General features: G+C 39.1%; 1 protein-coding gene across 1 annotated transcript in view; it reads left to right on the forward strand.

The window, feature by feature from the left end:
• ITGA2 (integrin subunit alpha 2) overlaps positions 1-14,233 on the forward strand; it is a 107,414-nt gene that overhangs the window by 10,520 nt on the left and 82,661 nt on the right. The window lies entirely within an intron of this gene.

The raw sequence follows: 14,233 nt of genomic DNA on the forward strand, positions 1-14,233 counted from the left end.
TACCAACATTAGATTTTAATTTACTTTTTGTAGGTTTTTTTTTTAACTTCTTATAGATTGATGAGTGTAACCTGGTGCTTCATATTTATTTTAATTCTCATGCTTTATATTCATCAGGGTGCATTTCTAAGTTACAATTTTAAAATGCCTATCTTTTGAAAAATATACGTAGAGTTGGATATTCTAGAATTTAGGCCTAGAAGAAACCTCAAGAGATCATCTAGTAAATGCCTCATTTTTACAGTAACCAGCTTTTGAAATGACTAAAGCCCAGGACTCTAACCTGCAGTCCATCATTTCAAGATAGCCTTCAGAATTTCCTCTGCAAATCTCTTTGACAAACTTCTCCTTGTCAGCTATTTCCCACAGATTGATCACAGTCCATTTTCATTTGAGGAGTGGCAGTCCTCTGGTTAAGATTTCCATACTTCCGTGGGTCAGAACCTTTTAGGGGGAAAGAGAAGACATTCTGTTTGCCGGAGCACTTGACTTTGAGTCTCCAAATGTGGAGATTGCTCTGGTTAACTATTGCCATGTAACCAATCACCCTAAAACTTAGTGGCTTAAAATGACGCCCATCATTTGTTATCTCTCCTGGTTTCTTGCATAGGACTTTGAGAAGAGCTTGGCTGGGCAGTTCTGGCTTGAGATCTCTCATGTAGTTACCTTCAGAGGGTAGGCAGCTCTCTCTCTTCACGTGGTCCCATCAAGGGGTTTCTTCAGCATGGCACCCTCTGGGTGGCCTGATTTCTTGCAAGGCGACTCAGGGATTTAAAGGCAAGTGTCCCCCTCAAAACTGGCAGAAACTTGCACGGTCTTTTCTAACCTAGACTCAGAAATCATACAACTACATCTATTCATCAAAGAAATTACCAAGCCATACCTAGATTCTAGGGGAGGAGATTTACTCAGCTTCTTGATGGGAAGAATGTCAAGTAAGTCCCAGACATGTTTTAAAACCACCACAGTGACTTAGTCAACTTAATGGTGTTTACAAGACTGTTGCTTGTTTATATCATAGTTGTTCAACTTCGACATTATTGACATTTGGGGACTAGATAATTCTTTTGGGGGATGGAGCAGTGGCTGTGGCAGGAGGGGCTGTCCTTCGCACTTCAGGATGTTGAGCGACTTCACTGGCCTCCACCCACTAAATGCCAGTAGACACTCTCCTTCCCTGCAACAGTGTGACAACCAAAAATTTGTCCAGACATTACCAAAAGCCCCCTGAGGGACAAAATTGCTCCCAGTTGAGAAGCACTACATTAAACAAGCATGTATTAATGTTCATGGCATCCTGAAAGGAACTCTAGCTCTGAAGAGTAAATTTTAATTTTAATGCCATTTTTCTGGCTGACTTTGGATAAGTCACAGGCAGACTCTTCCCTACCTTGCTGGGTCATTGGGAGGATCAAATGGAATTATGAATGGAAAAGTATTTTGTGCACTGTAAAAGCATATATAATGTTATTTTTCAAAATCCATATCCTTGGTATTCATCCATTTTTATCATCATTCATTATTTTAAGGGACCTCAATGGAATGTCTATCAGAGGATAGTAGAGTGTCAGACATGGGAGGAACTGGAGGATTCAAGGCAGCCCCTCCAGGAGCTCTGCTTTCCATTTCTAATGCTACCTGTGGAGGAGAATCTAGATCCTTACTGAATGTAAAATTTAACACTCAAAACAAAGACTTTTAAGGAAAAGTTGCATTTTTCTTTCTTAATAAAAGCAGGAGAATGTTACGCTGCTATATTCCAAACGCAGTTTCATGCTTTTGGCTTTTGCACTACTTTTATTTTTTCTTTTAAGCACTATAGCTATAAGCCAGACACTCTAGAGCTTAAATCTGTATATACAGTGAATGTGTGGTTCTTTTCAAAGGGCCTACAGTTTCTAAGTTTAGTTGCTTTATTTTTTTTTTGAGAGGAGGGGGGATGGGCTTTCTAAATTATTTCTGCAGTATTGTCCTTTCAGCATGAAGACAATGCTATTGAGAATGATTTCCTGTAATTTTGTACATGTTCAAAGGATCTAATGCGACCTATGACCATTTTCTGTTGTACATATTCTCGGTAATGATTAGCTACACTTGAGAGTTTGAAGTCTGTTTTCTTTTTTTCCCTAATATACTGTTATTTATTTATTTATTTATTTTTGGCTGCATTGGGTCTTCCTTGCTGTGCACGGGCTTTCTCTAGTTGCGGTATGCTGGGGCTTCTCCTTGCGGTGGCTTCTCATGTTGCGGAGCACGGGCTCCAGGTGCATGGGCTTCAGTAGTTGTGGCTCGCGGGCTCTAGAGCACAGGCTCAGTAGTTGTGGCTCACGGGCTTAGTTGCTCCGTGACATGTGGGATGTTCCCAGACCTGCATTGGCAGGTGGATCCTCAACCACTGTGCCACCAGGGAAGTCCCATGAAGTCTGTTTTCTTAGTTTCAAAGTCAGGGTCTGAGTAACCCCATTTCCTGCGTTTGTGGTTTCCTGGAGGGTCCATGGGCTGATAATGTTTTCTTGGCTCTCATGGTGAGTGTGTCTCAGCAAAATGTAGACATGCTGTCCTCCTATCCATTGCACAGCAGTTCTCAGCAACTTAAATGGAAACATTTAGGATATGTTTTTTTATGTGAGAGGTGAAAGTAGGATCACAAATTGACATGCCTTTTACAATTTCTCAAAAAGTATGCTATTATCAGTAATATATAATATTAATAGTAAAAGAAAATAACAAAAACAAGCTGTGTTTCCTGTGCTCATCATTTGCTGGACACTGGGTTAGAGTTTTATATATACTGTCTGATCACAGTAAGGTAGGCTCATAGATTAGGTCTATTTCACGGGTGAAAAAGCCGTGGTTTATATAGGATGAGGATCTTGTCCAAGGTCACAGAGCTATTCCAACCTCAGAGGCCAAGCTTTTAGGCTCTACGTGGTACTGTTGGTCTTGCACAGTATGTGGATTTTTCAGTTAAAAAAAAAAAAATCCTTGTACTTCCAGCACTGGCATACTTCTGCCACTACATCACCCCAAAATATAGGGTTCTCCTAAAGCTAGATAAAAAGCAAAGTTAAATGTTCTCTAAAATTCTAAATAGAAAATAAAATGTGTGTATATTTGTATTTTGTATATACATATGTATGTACATATTTATTAATCTTTTAATCTACCTCTATATGTATCTTCTCCGTAACCTGCATTCAGGCATCTTCCTTTGAATCAGTCCAGAACTTATATTTATTGATAAACCTGGTCTTTACTGATCTCCCATTATATGTATAACTTATTATTATGTGGAAAGGCGAAACAATCAGCAGTCCATCTGTTAATTCAATTGATTATTGATCTACAACCATGTAGATACTCTGAGTACAGGGGAATATAGAAGTAAACAAAACAGACAGAGTCCCTACTTTTCGGGACAAAGGCAGATCTACCATAAAACAGGGGAAGCTTAAGCTTCAGGCACCCTCACTCTGCAGGCCTCTTCCCATGTATTCACATGCCTGATATTTTTATTAAATATGCAAAAGTTCAGATCATTGTCTCTTTTATACCCTAAAATAACATATTTCAACAAAGACATCAACAGCAAACTGTTTGATAAATGTCATCAGTTCAAAAAGTTTCTGGATTAATCCCTTTAAAAGAAAATTTGAGGTACCTTGAAATATTATAGCTCCTGTATGATACTGGAAAACAGTCCTAAACATTTACATGACATTACAAATAAGGTGTTATGAACATGAAAGAAACTTTCCTTAACTGTAAATAATAATAATTTTAAACATTCAATTTACCATGCCAAAAAAATTACTTTTTAGAGAGTATGATTTTATAAAGTTATCAAGTAAAGAGGTGATCAACAGATGTAGAGTCGGGCTTCCCTAGTGGCGCAGTGGTTGAGAGTCCGCCTGCCGATGCAGGGGACGTGGGTTCGTGCCCCGGTCCGGGAAGATCCCACATGCCGCAGAGCGGCTGGGCCCGTGAGCCATGGCCGCTGAGCCTGCGCGTCCGGAGCCTGTGCTCCGCAACGGGAGAGGCCACAACAGTGAGAGGCCCGCGTACCGCAAAAAAAAAAAAAAAAAGATGTAGAGCCAAGGCAAAATGTATTACAGAAGTATGTCAGGCAATCAGTAAAAGGTATGTTTTTTAAAAAATATATTTTTCAGGTTTTAAAACTATTTATTTGCTAGGATTACTTTTCTCATTCTAAACAAAAAGTTAATTTTATACCTGAATTTGTTTCACAATTTTATAATTTTTTCCTTAAAGAGACATTCTGTCCCAAATTGTAGACATGTCAATCCCTACAAAACTTAACTCTTCTAATACAGATTCTAATGAGGGTGGAAGACAAATTAAAAACATAAATACATCACATAAGAGGTAGCAATGCACAGTAAGGGGGACAGAGAATGCTAGGCAGGGAGTGGGAAGCAGGAAGATATTTTTTTGCTTGGGGTTATATTATATCTATTGCTGTATAACAATTACCACACATGGGGTAACTTAAAATAATATACATTTATTATCTTACAATTTCTGTGGGTCAGGAATTCGGGCATGGCTTCACTGAGGTCCTCTGCTTCAGGTTCTCTCATAAGGCTGCAATAAGGTGTCGGCCAGGGCAGGGGTCTCATCTGAATTCTTAACTGAGGAAGGACCACTTCTGCTCATTTTAATTGTTGGCAGAATTAATTTTCTCCAGGGCTATTAGACTGAGGGCCTCAGTTCCCCATTGGTTCTCAGTGGAAGGCTGCCTTCAGTTCCTTGCCCTGTGGGCCTCTTTGCTTCATCAAAGCCAACAAGAGAAGGCATCTACTAGCAAGATGGACGTTACAATCTTATGTAATGTAATTACAGAAGTGATACTCTGTGATATTTGATTCTGCATTTTGAATCTTCGTTTCTATTGGCTTGAAGTCACAGATCCTGCCCTCAAGGAGAGAGGATCACACAAAGGCATGGATAGCAGGAGAGGGGGATCCCTGGGAGCCCCCTGACCACCACAGGTAATGAGGAATGGCAGCTCTGATGGGTTGATGTTTGATGTAGAAACAGAACACTCTCTGGGAAGAGTGTTCCATGCAGAAGAAACAAATGCAAAAGGCCTAAGGTCAGAGTGAGTTTAAGGAAGAGCCAGGTGAGTGAGCTAAAAAGATAGGATAGGAGGTGAGGTCAGACAGGGTGGGGAGGCAATGAGTATGCAGCTAGCAAGAGACAAAACGTACACAAGAGAAGAGTAAGTAACGTTTCGAGGTAGTACATCACAATAAGAGATGCAGATGGTGAGTTATAAGATGGGTGCGTACAGGCTAAAATGATAGGGGAAGACCCAAACCAAAAGTTTATAGAGAAGTGGCCTGTGAACAGAGATATAATAGAAGAAATACTACCTCAGTTATGTCTATTGTTTCCATACATGGCCTTGAGATGTGTCAGGCATATCTTGTCAATGAGCAAGCTATTCAACAGGCACTGACTTGCTAAATGCACAAAAATGCTATCCTGAGAGGGAGAGGAAGAGAGAGGAGTTTCTCCTTTCACATAAAAGGAATTTAGGAAGATACTGTTAAAATAGAAAGTGAATTGATGAGCTGGTATTCCACTACTTTACCCCATCCGCTCGGCCATTGGGAGCCAGTGAGTCTGCCAGGTGGCAACTCATCCTCCAACATCCTCATGAAAAAAGAGAATATATTGAGTTGTTAGGAAGCACTGTCATAATAAATGGACTTCAGAAGCAATTGCTATAGACTTTTGAAGATGTTCATTGCCTGCAAGATCAAAAGTTGTGAAAGGGCATCAAAATCACCCAACAATGTGTGCAATACTCTAATACTTGACGTAGTTACTTTGTCACAAAATAACGACTTGTATTTTTTTCATACAAAATGTGAACCTTAAATGATATAACTTGAATTAGTATATATCTCTCCTGTATTTATATATGCACATCTGTATATTGACAGGCTTATCTTTGAAACGCAGCATAGTAAATTGAAAATTTCTGATATTATCCAATTTCCCCCATCTTAGTCTGCTGGAGCTGCCGTAGCAAGACACTACTGAATGGGTGGCTTTAACAACAGAAATTTATTTTCTCACGGCTCTGGACATAGTAGTCCAAGATCAAGAGGTCATTAAGGTTGATTTCTGGTGATGCCTCTCTTCCTGGCTTGTAGACTGCTGCCTTTTGTCTGTGTCTTCATGTGCCCTTTCCTCTGTATGTACACGCAGAGAGAGAGATCTGGTGTCTCTTCCTCTTTTTATATGAACACCAGTCCTATCAGATTAGGTTCCCACGTTTATGACCTCTTTTAACCGAATTACCTCCTTAAAGGTCGTATCTTCATATATAGTCACATTAGGAATTAGGGGTTCAACATGGGAATTGGGGGAAGATGTAATTCATCCATAATGCCCCTTTAGGCTTAACTACATAGTAATGCATTTATTTCTGCACGGAAGTGATGCACATGTTTCTTTAATATGCATGCAGAGTAAATGTCAAATAAATGATACATGCACACATCATTTTAAAAAAGTGGTCATAAATTACGAAGCAGAACAAATTATGAAATCATTACCCAGATATTAGCTGTAATCTCTTTGCTTCTTAAAATTGAAATATAATTCTTTTGAATCCCTATTCCACCCTTATAGGAAAATATAGTGCTCTCCCAAGATTTCTCTGAACCCCCAGGAGTTATCCATTTTCATTGTCATTCAGCCCTCAATACCCAGACGGGGGAGTTTTTGTTCTCCACCCTGACAAGTCTGATACTTGATTTTACGCTCTGTAAAAACTAATACATTAGCTCGTTACAGTTTCATGGATGCTGACAAATGACATGAGGTGCCTGAGTCAGAGACCAAGGACTTTATTACTCATAGCATGACAGGTAGCACGAGCATGTTTACATCAGTTTCCCTGCGCTTCCCCACAAAGTATCATGAGGGCAACGGGAAGGGATCCAAATGGAAGCCTGCACACGTTGAGTAGGTTGCATTATGAGAGAGGAAAACTGAGTTTGGCGACCTGCTGTTTCACAGCAAGAATTCAGCAAACCCATTCTTTGTCCTGGAGAGTGAGATTTACCTTACCCTCAAGCTTTCTTGCTGCAAACACAACCCTGAAAAAATGGCCCAGGTAAACATCGGGCAGGATCTAACTTTACTGGCATACCCATCATATTGAATTGAATGGTGGTCCCCCAAAGATAGTTCTATATCTCAGTCCTCAAAATCTGTGAATATTACCTTATTTAGATAGAGGGGCTTTGAAGATCACCTTGAGGAAACTGTTGGCAGAAACATGAATGTCGAAGCCACTTCCAGTGAGGGCTCAGAAGGAAATGAGGAACATGTTGTTGGAAACTGAAGGAATGGTGATCCCTGTTATATAGTGGCAGAAAGTTTGGCCTAACTGTGTCCTACTGTTGTGTGGGAAGCTTTCAAGCAATTAACTTAGATATTTAGCTGAGGAGATTTCCAAGCAAAATGTTGAGGGTTGCAGGCTGCTTTTTTCCTTGCTGAATGTAGTAAAGTGCAAGAGGAAAGAGATAAATTGAGGAAGGAAGCATTAAACAAAATAAGAACAGTACTTAATGATTTGAGGAATTCTTAGTCTATCCAGATTCAAAAAAAAAAAGAGAGCAAATATTAGGGGACTCATTGTTAGGAAAGTGTGCTCTGAAGGGAAGGCCAAGAGTGTGGTTGGAAAACGTTTTGCTGAATGGATTAGGCGTGTGATTCCTGGATCCTCTCAACCGTCTCAGCAGAGGCCAGGAAGAGAGAAAGAGTTATCCAGGAAAGATCTGTGGAGAGCTCTCTTGTCAAATGGCACAGATCCCCATGACATACACAGGAGACCTACAAGGTTTTTAGGAATGTTGTCGCAGCAGAAATGGTGCTCTTGAACTGAAGGGGACAAAGAAGAAGAGGCCAATAGAGCTGTTGCAGGCCCAGAGGACAGAGCCTTGAGCAACAGAGGATTATTTTCAGGCCTGAAAACTAATGGAATTTGACCTGCTATGTTAAACTTTCTTGGTACCAGCGACTCCTTTATTCCTTCTAATCTCCCTTTTAAATGGAAATGTCTCTCACATGCCTGTCACACCATCCTTTTTTAGAAGCAGAGAAATTATTTTCTAGGTTCACAGACCCCCAGATAGGGAGAAATTTGCCCCAAGACAGATCATACCTGGAGTTTCACCCATCCCTGATTTAGATGAGAGTGTTTCTCCTGGACTCTTACACAGTTCTTCTGGGAACCTTTGCTGTCCCCTAAGAGAGTTCCCCCATGTCTTGGTGATAACTGGACCTTCCTGCTGCCCCTGCCTTTGCCAATACCTCTGCAGCTTCTGAGGACCAGTCCCCACCAGCCATGGGATAGAGATTTGCTCCACATTCTTAAATCAGTGACACCCTGTGCTTGCACTTTCATAGACATTCAGACCTTAGAGTTCATGTATATGAGTAATTTGGATTTTATTTTATTTTTTATTGAGATATAATTGACATATAATATTATATTAGCTTCAAGTGTACAGCACAGTTAACTTTTAGAATTTTTATTGGAGTATATTTGACTTAATATTATGTTAGTTTCTGGTGTACAGCAAAGTGAATCAGTTTTATATATATATATATATATATATATATATATATATATATATATATACACACACACATATATATATATATATCTCCATTCAGATTCTTTTCCCATGTAGGTTATTACAGAATACTGATAGAGTTCCCTGTGCTAATCAGTGGGTCCTTATTACTTATCTATTTTATATATAGTAATGTGTATATGTTAATCCCAATCTTCTAATTTATCACTTTCCCCCCACATTTCCCCTTTGGTAACCATATGTTTGATTTCGAGATCTGTGAGTTTCTGTTTCATAAATAAGTTTATTTGTATCATTTTTTATTAGATTCCACATGTAAGTGATATCATGTGATATCTGTCTTTCTGTCTGACATTACTTAGTGTGATAATCTCTAGGTTCATCCATGTTGCTGCAAATGGCATCATTTTGTTCTTTTTCATGGCTGAGTAATATTCCATTCTATATATGTACCACACCTTTTTTATCCATTCCTCTGTTGATGGACATTTAGATTGTTTACATGTCTTTCCTACTGTAAATAGTGCTGCAGTGAACATCGGGGTGCGTGTATCTTTTCAAATTATGATTTTCTCCGGATATATGCCTGGTTGTGGGATTGCTGGATCACATGGTAGTTTTATATTTAGTTTCGTTTTTGGTTTTGTTTTTTTATGCCTGCATTGGGTCTTTGTTGCTATGTGCGGGCTTTCTCTAGTTGCAGCAAGGGGAGGCTACTCTTTGTTGTGATGCGCGGGCTACTCATTGCGGTGGCTTCTCTCGCTGTGGAGCACGAGCTCTAGGCGCACGGGCTTCAGTAACTGTGGCACACAGGCTCAGTAGTTGTGGCTTGTGGGCTCTAGTGCACAGGCTCAGTAGTTGTAGCACATGGGCTTAGTTGCTCCATGGCATGTGGGATCTTCCCGGACCAGGGCTTGAACCCGTGTCCCCTACATTGGCAGGCGGGTTCTTAACCACTGCGCCACCAGGGAAGCCCTATATTTAGTTTTTTAAGGAACCTCCATACTGTTCTCCATAGTGGTTGTATCACTTTACATTCCCAGCAACAGTGTGGGAGGGTTCCCTTTCTTCACACCCTCTCCAGCATTTATTGTTTGTAGATTTTTTGGTGATGGCCATTCTGATTGGTGTGAGGTGATACCTCATTGTAGTTTCAATTTGCATGTCTCTAATAATTAGTGATGTTGAGCAGCTTTTCATGTGCTTCTTGGCCATCTGTATGTCTTCTTTGGAGAAATGTCTATTTAGGTCTTCTGCCCATTTTTGATTAGGTTGTTTGTTTTCAACACAATGATTTGATACATGTATATATTGCAAAATGATTGCCACAATAAGTCTAGTTAACATCTATTACCACACATAATTACAGATTTTTTTCTTGTGTTAAGAGCTTTTAAGATCTATTCTCTTAGCAACATTCAAACATACAATACAGTATTATTAACTATAGTCACCATGCTGTACCTTACACCCCCCTGACTTATTTTATAACTAAAAGAGTTCTTGTATTTTTGTTTACTACTTCACAGACATCTGCAGGAATGGGCTAGAATGCAATAAGAGAGTCCCAGTTAAAAATACTCCTCTCTTCCCAATTCTACCTCTTGCTTTGGGCCTTAATTCTTTTCTCTTAACATGAATTTTTTTCCCCTTTAACTCTCTGGATCTTTTTGCAAATGAACCCCTTCCGTGAAAAACCAGCCCCACCTGCCCTTCAACGTATGTAGATATGCTTAAGTTTTGCATTAGCCATACAAATTAGACTTTCCTACCATCTTCTACTACAAATATGTGTCATTGAGCTCTGACAGTGATATCATGGAAATCAAGACACTTCCTGACAAAATCTTGTGTTGAATATAGAATGATATATTTTGTTTAATACGTTTATTTCTGCCCTTGTTTTCTGAAGATTTTGTTCCTTTCTGAGCTTCACTACATATTGAGAGCAAAACTGGGTTAACTATATCTCATTACCAAACATATATTTATTTCTCTTTTGAATTATCTTATAATTTAAAATCAGGTTCCAGAATAAAGTGGGAGAATGAACTCCATTTTTACTTAAACTAATTCTTAATTATTAAAGTTTCCCAGAAATCTGTTTCAGAGATGAGCAGGAACTCTCAGGGCAGGAGGTGCTATAAAATTTTTAAATGAGTGGAAGAAAAAAGAAGTTTGCGTTAATCAATGTGTGCTTAACTATCTGGTTTGCCTGTGGATATAAAAATGACAACAAGTCAGGTTATAATCAAGGATGAAACATGACACCCTTTTAACTGCGGACAGAGAGGAAATTAGTTAACCCTCCAGGACATACATTGCTTATTTTTGCAGTAAAGTTTCCTGAGATTCACTGAATACTTGGGCTCGGTTACTATCAACAAATATACAGCAAGGTCACCTTGGATAAGTACTTTGCTGCACTATTACTGCGTTCACAGGCATCCGCATGAGGACAGGGGGGAAGAGTTACACTCTGACATGACCCTGACAGGACAAGGCTGAAGTCACCTTGAAACTCACTGCATCTAATATAGACCTGGAATGTATAAATTAATAATCTATGACTTGCTGGGCCGGTTTCTCACCGTCCCCATACTCTTCTCTTTCACTTCTCCATAATACTGAGCAGGATGTTCCTTGGGCCTGGAATGACCTTGGCCTTCCTCTTTATGCAGTGAATTCCAGCTCATCCTCCAAGGTCCATGGATTGCCACCTCTTCTATGAAGGCTTCAAACTCAGATGTACCCTCTTCTCAACTTTTGGATCAGGGTTCTTTTAGCTTTCTGAAATTTAATGCTTATCCCATGATGATATAATTGTTCATTATTTTATTCCAATTACAAGAATGAAAGCTCAAAGACAGCAGAGATCTTGTCTGTTTTGTTCATTGCTATATCTCCAGGACCTAGGAAAATGCCTCGCACAAAGGAGTTGGATAAATATTTTTTGAATGATTCATTTCTTAGTGTGTGGGCATGTTTGGGGGGTAAGGAAACACAATGAACCAAATAGGGTTGTTATTTTCCATATGATTCAGTTAATTTATGAGAACAGACATAGGAACACATTACTATGACCAGTGGGATTGTAAAGAGGAAATAGACATTGAATTAGACCGAATACTTACATTAAATTTATAGAAGCTAATTAGCTATCATAGGCAAAGTGTGAAATGGTGACATAGTGAGTTTTAAATATATATTTGAGAAAAGTATAGTGAACTGAGATTGTCCAGATTTATCAAAAGTGGCAGGCTTTTGAGGGAAGGATTGAAGTACAGGAAAGAAGAGATTTAGTATCAATGGAATAAAGGAGTGGTGATGGAGAAGGACATGTTTTGTGAGAAAAATGAGCAGACCATTTATGAATGGAAATTCTGGACAATAAGTTTGAGAAGATGAGCCAGACCAAGACTCAGATATCAGCTACCAATTGTGTGACACTGAGCAAGAAAGACATCTAATCTCCATGAGTTGCAGTTTCCATATTTGTACATTGGTAATAATAGCTAGGTTTTGCTGTTTCACAAGATTGGTGGGGAGCAAATGAATCAAGATGATTCTGACATAGGCGGACAAACATAAGCATTAAGAAATAGTAGGCTACAAATTGGAATATACATTATGGTTTAAATATTAGAGGGAAAAAATACTGGAAGGAAATTAACTGCACTTGCATGAGAATGATATGATTATGAGTGATCTTTCTCCCCCTAACTTTGTCTATATTCCATATCATTATCAAAGACCACATATTCATTAAAAATTCATTTCATTCAACAAATATTACCCTAGGTGCTGGGAAAGTAGGAGTGAATAAAAGAAATAAGATCTGAGCTCTCAAGTCGCTTAGATTTTAGTAGGCAGAGAGACACAGAACAATGCAGATACATAAGATCACTTCAGATGATAAGCGCTGCGATGTTGGGGTAATGATGGAGAAGGATGTTGCTGGTAGAGGAGTGAGGGGAGGACTCTACGAGAACAGCAGAGACTTGAGCAAAGACTTAAATGGTGAATAGGTGGCAGGACACAAATACCGAGTGGGGAAGAGTGCTGTAGGCAGTGGGTCAAGCCGCTGCAAAGGCCATAAGCAGAATGAACTGGATGTGTTCAAGGGACAGAAGGAGAGCCAGGGTGGCTGGAGCACAGTGAGCGAGGACAGTGGTGGAAAGTGAAAGTCACCAGATACACAAGGGCCAGATCATGAAGGGCTTTTGAAACTGTGGTAAGGAAATTGGATTTTATTCTCAGACATTGGGGTATTTTAAGCAGAGAGATGAAATAATATGATTTACATTTTTAACTAATAGTTTATATATGTATGTATATACACATGCATATATGTATGTAAACACATAGTATATACATATAAGTATATATATACACATTTGTGCGTATATATAATAAAATTTAACTGCTACGTGATAAAATGGACTCCATCGTGATTTCATGTCATGCCATGATCTGCCAAGGTCTAATTAATAGGGAAAAAAATGAGGTCATTATATATATAACCATATGTGGTCTTTCTAGCAAAAGATATTTTAAAAGAGGAGACAGTTTGATATCACCTCCCCAAGCTTTTACTAGTTTGTTAGATAATTGGTAACGTATTTAAATAGGATTTATTGAGTTCTGCACTATGGGGTAAAGTTAAACTGTTGATTGGAAACACCAATATTCTGAATGTCAGTTCTGGTTCTCTGCTTACTTTGCTACATTATTTTCGTTTGCATTTTATTTCCTGAAAAGTATAAAGAAGCAGTGGTGCATATCAAAAATAGATATTAAGGAGAAAATTTGCAAATGTGAAGCTGTGTACATTTTGCTACAGAGTATTTGAAAATTATGATTTGTCCTTCTCTTCCTGGCAACACATTTATTTCTAAAAGATAATAGTGACCTGAGCACTCTTGAGTGAACAAATCCACAGTAGAATGATTTTGGCAGGTAAAGAGGCACGTCAACTACTTTAAGTCCCCAGAGCTTCATCACTGACCTCATTATTCCTTTGGAGCACATTTCAGAATCTGTCCCCAGAAGTACACGGGCATAATGGAAGAGCCAGCCCTTTTCCTCCATCCTTTCAATGCCTGAAACAATAGATTTATGAAATACTGTGCACTTTCAATGTGGCCCGGAAAGTGGGTTATTCCTTTGTGAAAACCCATATTGATGGAACTTTGATGTCAGTTTTGAAAAGTCCACTCTGCCTTCAGTGTCTGCTAAGGTAACTACTGACCTCAAACAGCTTGAAGCCTGTTCCCGTCTCCATAGAGAATGTTAATATCCACACAATCTTCTTTCTCTAGAACATAGGATGACCAGCATTAATGCTATCAGTGTCAGAGGGGGAGACTTCATCAACCTTACTCTTTCCCCTCTTTCCCTTTCCATCACAAACAAGGTTTTTTAAAAAGGTCTATCCAGGCTTTATCCTATCAAGGCCTTTGTTGTTTTTGAAAATGAATATCATTTCTCGAACACTCAGAAAGAAGCATCAAAAAGCAAAACCACTTTTGCAGTTCCTGCTGGAATAAAAGATATGACCCCTTTCCCTTATATTTCATTCTCAGAAATGA

The sequence above is a fragment of the Delphinapterus leucas genome, chromosome 3, assembly GCF_059928025.1.
Source record: "Delphinapterus leucas isolate spDelLeu-1000000601 "Yukka" chromosome 3, BTC_Dleu_Yukka2, whole genome shotgun sequence".
Lineage (NCBI taxonomy): Eukaryota > Metazoa > Chordata > Mammalia > Artiodactyla > Monodontidae > Delphinapterus > Delphinapterus leucas.